At 40.8% G+C, this 11,280-nt stretch overlaps 1 non-coding gene across 1 annotated transcript; it reads right to left on the reverse strand.

Annotated features, from left to right (window-relative positions):
- Positions 1-10,456: 10,456 nt before the first annotated feature.
- Positions 10,457-10,588, reverse strand: LOC127192512 (small nucleolar RNA SNORA17). Its single transcript, XR_007830993.1, has one exon. It is a non-coding gene; the product is annotated as a small nucleolar RNA SNORA17 (small nucleolar RNA).
- Positions 10,589-11,280: the final 692 nt, after the last annotated feature.

Consider the following 11,280-nt stretch of genomic DNA (forward strand, 5'->3'; position numbering starts at 1 on the left):
TCCTTGTGCTCTGTCAGGGGCATGATTTTGCCAGCTCAGGATAGTTTGGAATTCTGGGGACTCTTCAGAGTGTATGATAAATGCTAGAGCCTCTATAAGGGCTGCAGCTGCTGCTGCTCCCCCTGCTGTTGTGCCTCCTCCTGCTGCTGCTCCCCTGATGCTTTGTCCCTTCTATATCTGCTCCCCAATCTGCTGCTGCTCCTGATGTTGTTGCTGGTGTCATTTGTTGCTGTTTGCTGGATTGCTGATTGTCAGTTCGTGATGTCCTGAAGATGAAGATCAAATTCATCACAGGGAACTCGATGCCCATAAACAGCAGACATAGTCTAACAATATTGATGCCCTTTTTCTTCTCTAACCTTGTTAATCTCCTACCTAGTGTTGAGGGGTTGGAAGGGGTAGGGCTGGTATAAGGAAGTAGGAAAAAGAATCCAATAAAGTAGCCAAAAGGTCAGGCTACAGTAACCAATGCTTTGTATTTCCAGGCCCTGTGAAGATGCAAAGACTATTTTCTCACAATATCTGTCCTGACACACTGTATCCATCAGGCCTCATTTTGAACCATTCTCACGGCTCTTGACCTACATGTGCTCTATGTAAGTCAATCACTTTTTTTTTTATTAACTTATTCTTGTTACATCTCAATGTTTATCCCATCCCTTGTATACTCCCATTCTTCCCTCCCCCCATTTTCCCATTATTCCCCTCCCCTATGACTGTTCCTGAGGGGCTATTCCACTCCTTGGAATATTCCCAGAAGATGCTCCAGCACACAACAAGAACATTTGCTCAACCATGTTCATAGCAGCCTTATTCTTAATAGCCAGAACATGGAAACAGCCTAAGTGTCCATCAGTAGAAGAATGGATAAAGAAACTGTGGTACATATACACTATGGAATACTACTCAGCTATTAAAAGCAAGGAATTCCAGAAATTTGTGGATAAATGGATTGAGCTAGAAATGATCATAATGAGTGAGTTAACCCAGAAGCAGTAAGTCAATCACTTTAAGAAAGAACTTTAACATAGAAAACTGCAAATAACACACAAGTCTGAAACACCAACAACGCCAGATTCTGCTGTAGATGTATAGTAGCAGAATTACTCAGCCATTGCTAGGAGGCTGCATACGACACAGCCACATTGGAAGACAAGTTTGTGGCCCTGGCTCATCAAGCACAAAGAGAAGCTAAAGACCACGGAGCAGCAGTGGAAGGAGAAAAGACAATAAAGTGAAAGACTATGGGGGAAAACAGACCCTAAAAGGAAATAGTAGGAAAGAAGAAAAAAAGTAGCAACTGAATAGAGAGGCAGGCTCTCCAGAAGCCTTTTTACTGAAAAAACTGGATATATCAGATCACTGTTGAGGGCCACTAAAAATGGCAAACAAGAAGATGGGAGCATAGCATTGAATTTCACCCCATATGCAACTGGAACGCCTCATGGCCTAGAGATCTAGTTAAACATGCTATTTGATAATATTCCTTTTATTTTAATATAAAGAAATGCATTTTCATATACATTTATTACACATGCATAAAACAAACTACATACAGCAGAGAGAACCATGTGACAATCACGAGCTCTATAAATGTTACAGTCATAGTGATTTGGCTATTCATATTTGTCAGACTTGAAGTAAACATCTTTCCCACCTTAAAAAGAAAGAAAGGAAGGAAGGAAGAAAGAGAGAGAGAGAGAGAGAGAGAGAGAGAGAGAGAGAGAGAGAGAGAGAAAGAAAGAAAGAAAGAAAGAAAGAAAGAAAGAAAGAAAGAAAGAAAGAAAACTTTAATTCAAACTTCATTTCAAACTGAGATTAGTTGTAAAAGAAAAGGCCTGCCTTTTATTCCTGGGCCTGTAACTCTCTAAAGTTATACTCTGTATCCCTTATTTACTAGAATTATTCTCAGTGTAAGTATGGAAAGAATCTTAAGTGAACGGGAGATGAAAATAGACAAAGATAGTCTGTGAGGAACAGGGAACTACACAGATCATTTCAAAAACTGAAGCAAGAAAAACAGAAATAGGTAAGGAGAAAGCAACTCAGAGAATCTAATATTTAAAATATGATGCCTGGTTGCAAATACATACTGTTTCAAATTATATCAAATTAGAATGCCACTCATACCATACGCACATAAATTTAAGAACATTCAGAACACATTGTGAGAGTGAATGATGTGAGAAATTGTGAAAAAAATCCATGTCTCAAGTCACTGTCATCTCAATAAGACTTACAATTTAGAAGGAAAAATAAATGTTATATATCAAAGCTATATCATCGAATAGGAGGCTTTGACGACAGAGCAACTTTTCTTCCCTTTGTCAAAAGGATACATTATGTCTTTTTGTATATTAATCATTTGTACAAAATGCAAATCAGATGATGGGCAGATAAAGTTTATTTAATTACTCAATAAAATAACGTGTGTTGTGGAAATTTTTAGTCTATTAATGTTTACTATTAATACATATAATTATTTGGCAGTCATTATTCATCTGACTATCATCACTGAAAGACACAGACATGTGTTAGATTTTCAATATATCTATCCGCCGGAGCCGGGCAGAAACTAACCTTCTAAGCTGCCCCTTATCCTCTCAGCTCCACATCCCATGTTTTTGCTTTAATCATTTCTATCTGGGCTACTTCCATCCATAACTTCCATAAATGCTTGCACATTTTTTCATCTGGGCTGTTTTTGTCCATTACCAACCCTCAGAGTAAACTCCTCCCGGCCATGTGGTTGTTCTTTTTTTTTTAATATATTTTATTAATTTATTCATATTACATCTCAATTGTTAGCCCATTCCTTGTATCGTCCCATTCCACCCTCACTCCCATTTTCCCCCTACTCCCCTCCCCTATGACTGTGACTGAGGGGGACCTCCTCCCCCTGTATATGCTCATAGGGTATCAAGTCTCTTCTTGATAGCCTGGTATCCTTCCTCTGAGAGCCACCAGGCCTCCCCATCCAGGGGACGTGGTCAGATATGGGACACCAGAGTACGTGTGAAAGTCATACCCCACTCTCCACTCAACTGTGGAGAATGTCCTGTCCATCAGGGGTCCTGTTCAAACCATGTGGTTGTTCTTTAAGCTAAGTGCTGGTGATTTCTCCCCTTCCTTCATCCTCTCCTGCTCTGCTCTTCTCTTCTCCTCTTCTCTCCTCTCTTCTTCTTCATCTTCATCTTCATCCCCATCTTGTGTGTGTGTGTGTGTGTATGTGTGTGTGTGTGTGTTTGTCAAAAAATAACCTTAATTTTGTATCGATTTACCAATGAAAACCTTAAATCTGTATCAGTATACAATAGTCCATAAAAATGTAAACAAACGTAACTTTACTAGAGAATAACAAACCTCTAAGTTGAAGAATAGATTTAACAATCTACCTTTTATTGTATTATTCCTATATGTTATTCCTATATTTCCCCTCTTTCAACCCCCAACCCCCTACCTAAGAAAGAAAGTTAGAGAATAGAAAAAAAGAGAAAAATCCTTGAGTCTATGTTTCTATACCTTGCTTTTTTCTCTGATTAAGATCATTAATAACTTGGAACCAACCCCTTTATAATGACAAGCATCCATTACCCAAGAAAACAACGAAAAACCTGCCCATCCCAACCAACAAAAATGGGACTTGGTTCTTCAGTGGGCTGATTTCTACTCATTTGAGGATATAGGGTACATTTTGGGGACATGAAGAAATTCAGAAAAATAGGTAAGGAATATACCAATAACATTTATTTTCCAGTCTCTAAATGTTTAGAAATTTTAGGCTTGGTAGAAGTATTATTTGGAAAAGTCTGAAAGTGTTAATGGCCTTCTGCGCTCTGGGAAGGTCAGGGTAGAGTCTCTAGGGCTGGATGCAGAATCCCCTCCAGTTCACTTCATCTCTTGGGTCACCCTCGCTGATGACTCAGGCAACTGATCAGGACTGAGAGAAGAAAGAGGGATGGGTAATATTATATTTTATTTGAGATTTATGAGTGCAATGATGTCTTTACTAATCTTAACATTTTGTGATCCTAGGTTGAATACATTTATGTGAATGTTTTCTATGTAATATTTCAAAGTTGTGTAGTTGGTAGCTTGATAGTAATTTATAAAGGTTTAAGCGTGGTTATTGAACATTTGTTTCAAAACCACCACACTTTTATGAACATCCCTATATTTCCAACAGCTTCTTCCAGAAAATTTTCTTTCATCTTTTGTGTTCCATCATATAGCAGCATAATTGTATGTCTATGAGTTTTCTTCTTGAAGATTGATAACCCATGTGATAAGCTAACAAATAGAAGCTTCAAATCTGGAGCAAGGGGGACTGCAGCGACTGAGGCATCAATTAAGGACAATGCCTGGAGAGAACCTAGAACCCCTGTTCAGAATAAAATATTTTCAAAGCCTCATTGGAAAATCACATTGACATTTCTAGAAAACAATTTTAAAAGAGATGTGCCACTTCTAATTTAAGTGTGAAACAACCCTTCAATATTTCAATGCAGGTTTTGAAAATCAGTAAGAGAATGTTTGTCTTAGAGGCTGACAGTGATCCATAAGAGATTAAGATGTGTGCTCAGATATAAAGTTGACCATGAATAAAATAAAATGTGAATAGAAATGGAATTTTAAAACATAAGCTATTATATTTAAATGAAAAATAGGAAGGAATAAGGTGGGCACTCAAAAGCCTTCCTTTACAGCTGCCCTTCCCCCATCAGATATCCAGTGCATCATGAGGCCTGGAGACTTTGTGCACCCCTTAATATAACAGCCTGTTTCTTTCTTAGTGCATTTGCCTTGGCACATAGCACTGTCTCTCCCTGCATCCATGCCATGGCTTTCCCATTTGTCTTCAAAGTTGACCAATGTCTAACCAGGCTATATCTTGTACAAGGGATTTTTTCCTCATTGTATCTCAATGAATTATTAATATTCTTATTTTATTTTTATTATTAAAACAAAAGTTTAATGCCAAAAATAAATTCAAACAACTATAATAAGAAACAGTGAACCCACAATTTAAAACCTAAGGATTTTTGACTTATTTAATGATTAAGATGGTGATCAAATGAAGTCCCTCAGCTTGGACAGAAAGAAGGCATATAGGAAAGACTCTCAAATTGATAGGTTGACAGAAAATAATAACTAAAACTATGCACTGTATTCCATGCCTAGAGTACATCATCATTCTGACTAAATCTTGTACACACCTATTTATATTCTTGGGATTAAAAGATTTCCAGGGAAGGATGTCTCTGCATTCATCTTCTATCACATTCTCTGTACAATTAAGCTTTTGATAAAACTTCACTTTATTCTGTGACCAAATAATATTCAAGACAGATAGTAAATATCTCCCATGTGTAATTCTTACTAATTTTATATCCATTCATCTTTTTTTTTTCAGAATTTTTTTTTATTAATTTATTCTTGTTACATCTCAATGTTTATCCCATCCCTTGTATCCTCCCATTCCTCCCCCCCATTTTCCCATTATTCCCCTCCCCTATGACTGTTCTTGAGGGGGATTACGTCCCCCTATATATTCTCATAGGGTATCAAGTCTCTTCTTGGCTACTTGCTGTCCTTCCTCTGAGTGCCACCGGGTCTCCCCCTCCAGGGGACATGGTCAAATGTGAGGCACCAGAGTACGTGAGAAAGTCGTATCACACTCTCCACTCAACTGTGGAGAATATTCTGACCATTGGCTAGATCTGGGAAGGGGTTTAAAGTTTACCTCCTGTATTGTCCTTGGCTGGTGCCTTAGTTTGAGGGGGACCCCTGGGCCCAAATCTGCCTATCATATTGTTCTACTTGTAGATTTCTAGGACCCTCTGGATCCTTTTATTTTGCTGTTCTCCCATGCGTCTATCCATTCATCTTTATCTTCTGATTTTAAGTAGTTTAAAAGAACAACAACTGTTCTAATTTGATTCATGTGTGTGATATTAAATTAACATAAAACCAAGTAAACCACCCATTATGTGTGAAATGAAAGTATCCGAGTAGAGAGAATATACCCTAGAGCAAATTGCATTAAAACAGTTTTGATGAGCCGGGTGTGGTGGCGCATGCTTTTAATCCGAGAACTTGGGAGGCAGATAAGTGTGAGTTCGAGGCCAACCTGGTCTACAAAGTGAGTCCAGGACAGCCGAGACTACACATAGAGACCCTGTCTGCAGTGAAAACCTAAAATTACTTCATTGAAACCCTACTTTCCAAGATAGAATGTATGCGTGGTACCCTTAACTGGGCCCCAATCATGTAGCTTTCTAGGTCAGAAGCCCTAAGGAAGAACCTATTACTATTATTCTACTAAATGTATATAATAACAAACTGCCCATAAATCATTATCTTTTTACACTGAGAAGCTCACCTGTCTACCATGGTCAGAGAAGTGTCTTTCATAGTAGATGGTGATGAATACAGAGAATGACAGGTGGTCATTATGGAGGGTAAGAGACTGTGGAGTGCTCAGCTTTAAGTGAGACAGCTGTGTCACCTCCCTCCCAGCAAGCCTCAGAGATCATCATAGAAGAGGAGGTAAAAAGACTGTAAGAGACAGAGCAAATAGTATATGTCGAACATCACAGTTCAGTTGAACACGTTGTAGGATAAGTGGGCAAAGGAAAAACACTCTGACCCTAAGGTGACCCCAAGATCAAGAACAGGGCCAAGAAAAAAACCCACCTATCCCTGAGCTCACCCAAGGGGGCAGGATTGAAATACCACCAATCCTTACCTTGGAAAGCTCCACTCCCTCTGCCCCAAGAAACCCAATATAAACCCTTCTTTCTGCTCAACTCCTTGCTACTTCTCACCTGGGCAGTGGTAGCCACCCTTCTGGAATTTTCCTTCCCAAAAAATCTCTATAGTGTGAGGTTTGTTCTGCACTGTGACTGGTATTCCTTGGTTCCTGATTGCAAGGATGGCTCCTTGAACAGAGCTCTAACACCTTTGCCACAGCAGAGCTCCAGCTGGGGTAAACCTCCCACTGCCAGAACAGAACGGTAACACTTCTGTAGGAACAGCCTTTCCCTTTAGAACTGCAGCACTTACACACAGGAATACACAATTGCAGGGCCTGACTTGAATAAGATCAAGCCAGGCAAACTTCATAATGGATGAGAAATGGATCATGAAGTCCCACGCCTACCTGAAAAGTTATTTGCAATTCATAGTTTCTGGGAAGACAGAGTCAATTTCCTTCAAGGATGAACCTCCGAGAAGCTACCCATTTCCAGGAGATGATCTCACAACCATGCACAAACTGACAACATTGATTGAATGTGCTCAGTGACTGGGAAGGGAGATGAAGAAATATAGAGATATGAGGAAAAAAGAGGAGATGAAAGGAAGAGAAGATGGGAGGGAAGGAGGGGGAGAAGGGGGAGAGGGAGAAAGTGAGAGGGAGAGAGAGAGAGAGAGAGAGAGAGAGAGAGAGAGAGAGAGAGAGAGAGAGAGAGAACAGAAAGTCAGGAGGAGAAAATTGTAGACAGGATATGGGAGACACTGAAGGGACTAAAATGGGGAAAGGATTTGGTCCAAACCTAAAAGGGAGAATATAAATGTAGTACTACCCTAGCTCATAACTTATTACTTTTCTTAAACACTTTCTCTAATAACTAAAATATTGCTAGAAGACGCGAAGTAATATTTGACTTAGATTCTCCAAAAGCAAGGCTGAGAGCCATCAGAAGAAAGCAAAACGACATTACAGGTGAGGTTGCCTAGCAACCAGCTCCTCATACCATGGTGAAGCCCTTTGAGTGTCTCACTGCCAAGAATGCCTGGCCTGCAGATCAGTTAAGATGAAGACATAAGTGAAGATGTTAGCAAAATTCTCCATGGAGTAAAATAATGTTCAGATGCTCCAAGGCAAAGCTATCATCAACACCACTACTGATGCATTTGTGTCCTGCAGGAACATGTGTACAATACACAGAACTTTGAAAAATAAAACTTTATCCTTTCAAAATAACAAATCCTGGGCCAGATGCAAGCACTGATAATGTTTACTATCACAGCTAAGGCAATTCTGGAAAGGCAAGGAAGTATTTGAGTGACTTTTGTTGTTGTCCTTTTGTTTCATTTTGTTTTATGTCCTCTTTGTTTCAGTTGCTTGTCTTAAAATGCAACTTTTGGTTTACAGAAATATTAACTAAGTTATTTTGTAATCAGAGTAGAATGATTTTTATGTGATATTACATGTAGACTAAATAGCAATTTCTATCTGTTTGCACATTAATCTAGTGGGTGAAACATAAGATCATCTTGTATTTAAAATAGTAACAGATCACAGCCATGACCAAAACTTCATCCATGAGCAAGCAAATTTTCCAAATTGTAAAAAAAAAAAAGAGGTCTGAATACTAATGTATTATATTATACTGATATATGTTTTATTTCTGAATGAAAAAAATACATATATACACATATGTGACAGTTTACAACTGGCTAAAATGTTTCTTTATATAAATTTCCTGATATTTATATCACAAAAGTCATATCTCTACTTCTAAAAGGAAGACTTTAGGGAATCTTGTTACTGATTTTTTTCAAATTTCCCAACATGAACCCCAATCCCACTCATCTTTTCCTCCCTTTGTACCGGCCCTTCATCCTTGCAACCTTCCCATAACAGAAGGAAAAAAATTTCATTGTGGAAGCTGTAGTGTGTCACAGTGTATTTCACAGTATACACTTCTGTCCATAGTTTTTTGCTTGCAAATGATCATTGCAATGGCTCCTTGGTTTGTTACGAGGCCTCTGGATTCTGCTACTCTAACAATACTGGAACTTCACTGAAACTCCTCTCATATAGCCCTGTGTCATAGAGATCCTGTAGTTTTGGATATGTAGGAACAGCACTTTCATGAACTTCAACATTGTATCAATGGGGTAGATGTTGAGGTGAGCCAATGCAGAGCCTTGCACCTTGGCCTGAGAGGTATCTGAGCTGATCAGCCCACTGGTTTTCCTGCTTTCATTCCCTTGTGACCAGCTCAACAGCAATACTCACTACCAGGGCCAGCTTACCTTGCTGTCCAGGTGAGGTGCAGGGCTCACCACCCTCCCAAGTGTTGGAGCTGGTGGTGAGAGACATGGCCAACTTGTCCACTCTTATAACCCTAGGGCCAGCTCTCCTGCCTGCCATAGATGGTGAAAGATGAAGGAAGGGAGAAGAGAGCATCTCTCCCTTGTCCACGCCTCCACCCAGAAGATAAGAGGCAGGGCCAGTTTACCCACAAACCCCATATCCAGGGCCAGCTCTATTATGGTGCTCAGGTGAGGTTCTGGGGCTGCTATCCTGAGTGCTACAGCTGGTGAGGAGCAGAAATAGCTCTCCTGCCTGCCATTGGTGGCAAGGAGGTCATCTTTCCCCCACCCATGTTCCTGCATGACAGACAAGTGGTTGGACCATTCTTACACCCTTGGAGATGAATTGCTCCCTCTCCTACCACCAGAGTCAGCTTTACTGTGCTTCCCAGACAAAGTGTAGAACCCTCTCTCTTGAATGCTGCAGCTGATGAGGGGCAGGGGTAGCTCTCTTGCTCTCATGACCCAAGGGCCAGATCTTCATCTTGCTGCAGGCGGTGAGGAGCAAGGACCCTGCTCTCCAAAGCACTTCAGCTAGCAAGGAGTAGTGTCAACTCTCCTGTTCTCATGCGCTCAGGCTCTTCCACAATTCCCAAGGGGATGGGGTGTGGCCCGTTCTGCACAACCCACATACTTCAATATGTTCCCAAGCAACAGCCCAAACCAGGGATGTCTGCCTGTCCTTTGGTAGTGAGAGACTTCTGCTGCTGCAGAGCCAGGGACACAAACATTTGCCCTGCCCTGTGGCAGCAGAGGCCAGGATTCCATTATGGTCCCAGGTGGTTTCATCATCAACTACTAACATCAGGCTGTTCCTCACTACCCCCAAGTACCCAGTTCTGCCTCTTTTCATTGTGCCGACACCTTTCCGTTTCTCTTTCTCTTTCATTTCTCTACTGCTGACATGTTCCTCTTAGTGGTGCCTGCCATCTCTGAGTGTCTGAGGTCATATCATGAGTGGTCTCAGGAGTGCTATGCCCTGTTTGTGCATTGTGGTGCTGAGCAGAGGTTATCTCAGGCAGGATGTTCCCCCTTCAAGGCCTGAACCACACCTGACCGGTGTTTGTCTCAGGCTAGCTTCCTGTGTAGACCTCATGGCAACAGTATGGTGATATCTCAGGCTCACTTCTCAGTTGGTCCTCCAAGTAACCCCATGCAAGGGATGTCTGTCTCAGGCTCACTCCTGCCTGTGGCCATCTGGTCTGGGTGGGGGGTGGTTACCTCATCTCAGGCTTGCTTCCAGTCCTTGGAGCTGTCAAGACTTACATGGTACCAGACTAGTGGTTGTCTCAGGCTAGCTGAACGCCCAGTGCCAGGCTGGTAGTCATCTCGGGCTCACTTTTCTTCAGGGAATGTTACGCTACTGATCATGTAGGTGTTCACAGGTCATAACACTCTGTGTAGACAGAGCCTCTCTCCTCTCTGCTACCTACTAATGCACATATGACACAACAGCGACACCTGCAACTCTTCTAGTGGCAGGTGCACATTAAATTTTTAAAGTTGCCATTGAAACTATTACTCAGAAGGTCAAACATATTGAGAGGCAGGAAACAAGTTTCCAACTCTGAATGTGCCTTTTATTTTTTTTGAATGACAAACTTGAAGAACATGTCCTCCTGGTTTTCTAATCATTTCCATTGCACCAGAAACTATAATGTGAACTCAAGACTTTTTAGCTCATCTGAAGACATGTCAAATTTAAAGAATAAAATATGCAAATTTGAAGCTAAAGACATAGATCTATAGTTCTGATGCCTCAAGAACAGGAGGCGAGTGTATCCCAGGCCCAGATTCATGGAGGGAGAACAGAAAAACATCTTCCTCTCTGTCTTCTTATTTCACTTGTATCCGTAGCTGGCTTTGCTGTCCTCCATATTCTGCTCACTGAAGCGAATCACAGTCTCTTCTGGAAATACTCTCATAGACATGCCACAATCAGTGACTTCACAGCCACCTAGGTGTTCCTTTATCCAGCACATGTGACACCTAATATTAACCATTTTATCAATCCCAACTTATCTTGAAATAAGTACGCAACAAAATGCTCTTCTGTTATTGGAAATAATTTTCTCAATTATATTTGTGAGATGTTTTGCCTGATCTTTGATGTAAACGCAAGTCTCGTTTGATAGACATCATTGTTGTCTTGGAGGTGTGCCGCCTCCATCAGCT

The sequence above is a fragment of the Acomys russatus genome, chromosome 7 (genome assembly GCF_903995435.1).
Source record: "Acomys russatus chromosome 7, mAcoRus1.1, whole genome shotgun sequence".
NCBI classification, from domain to species: domain Eukaryota; kingdom Metazoa; phylum Chordata; class Mammalia; order Rodentia; family Muridae; genus Acomys; species Acomys russatus.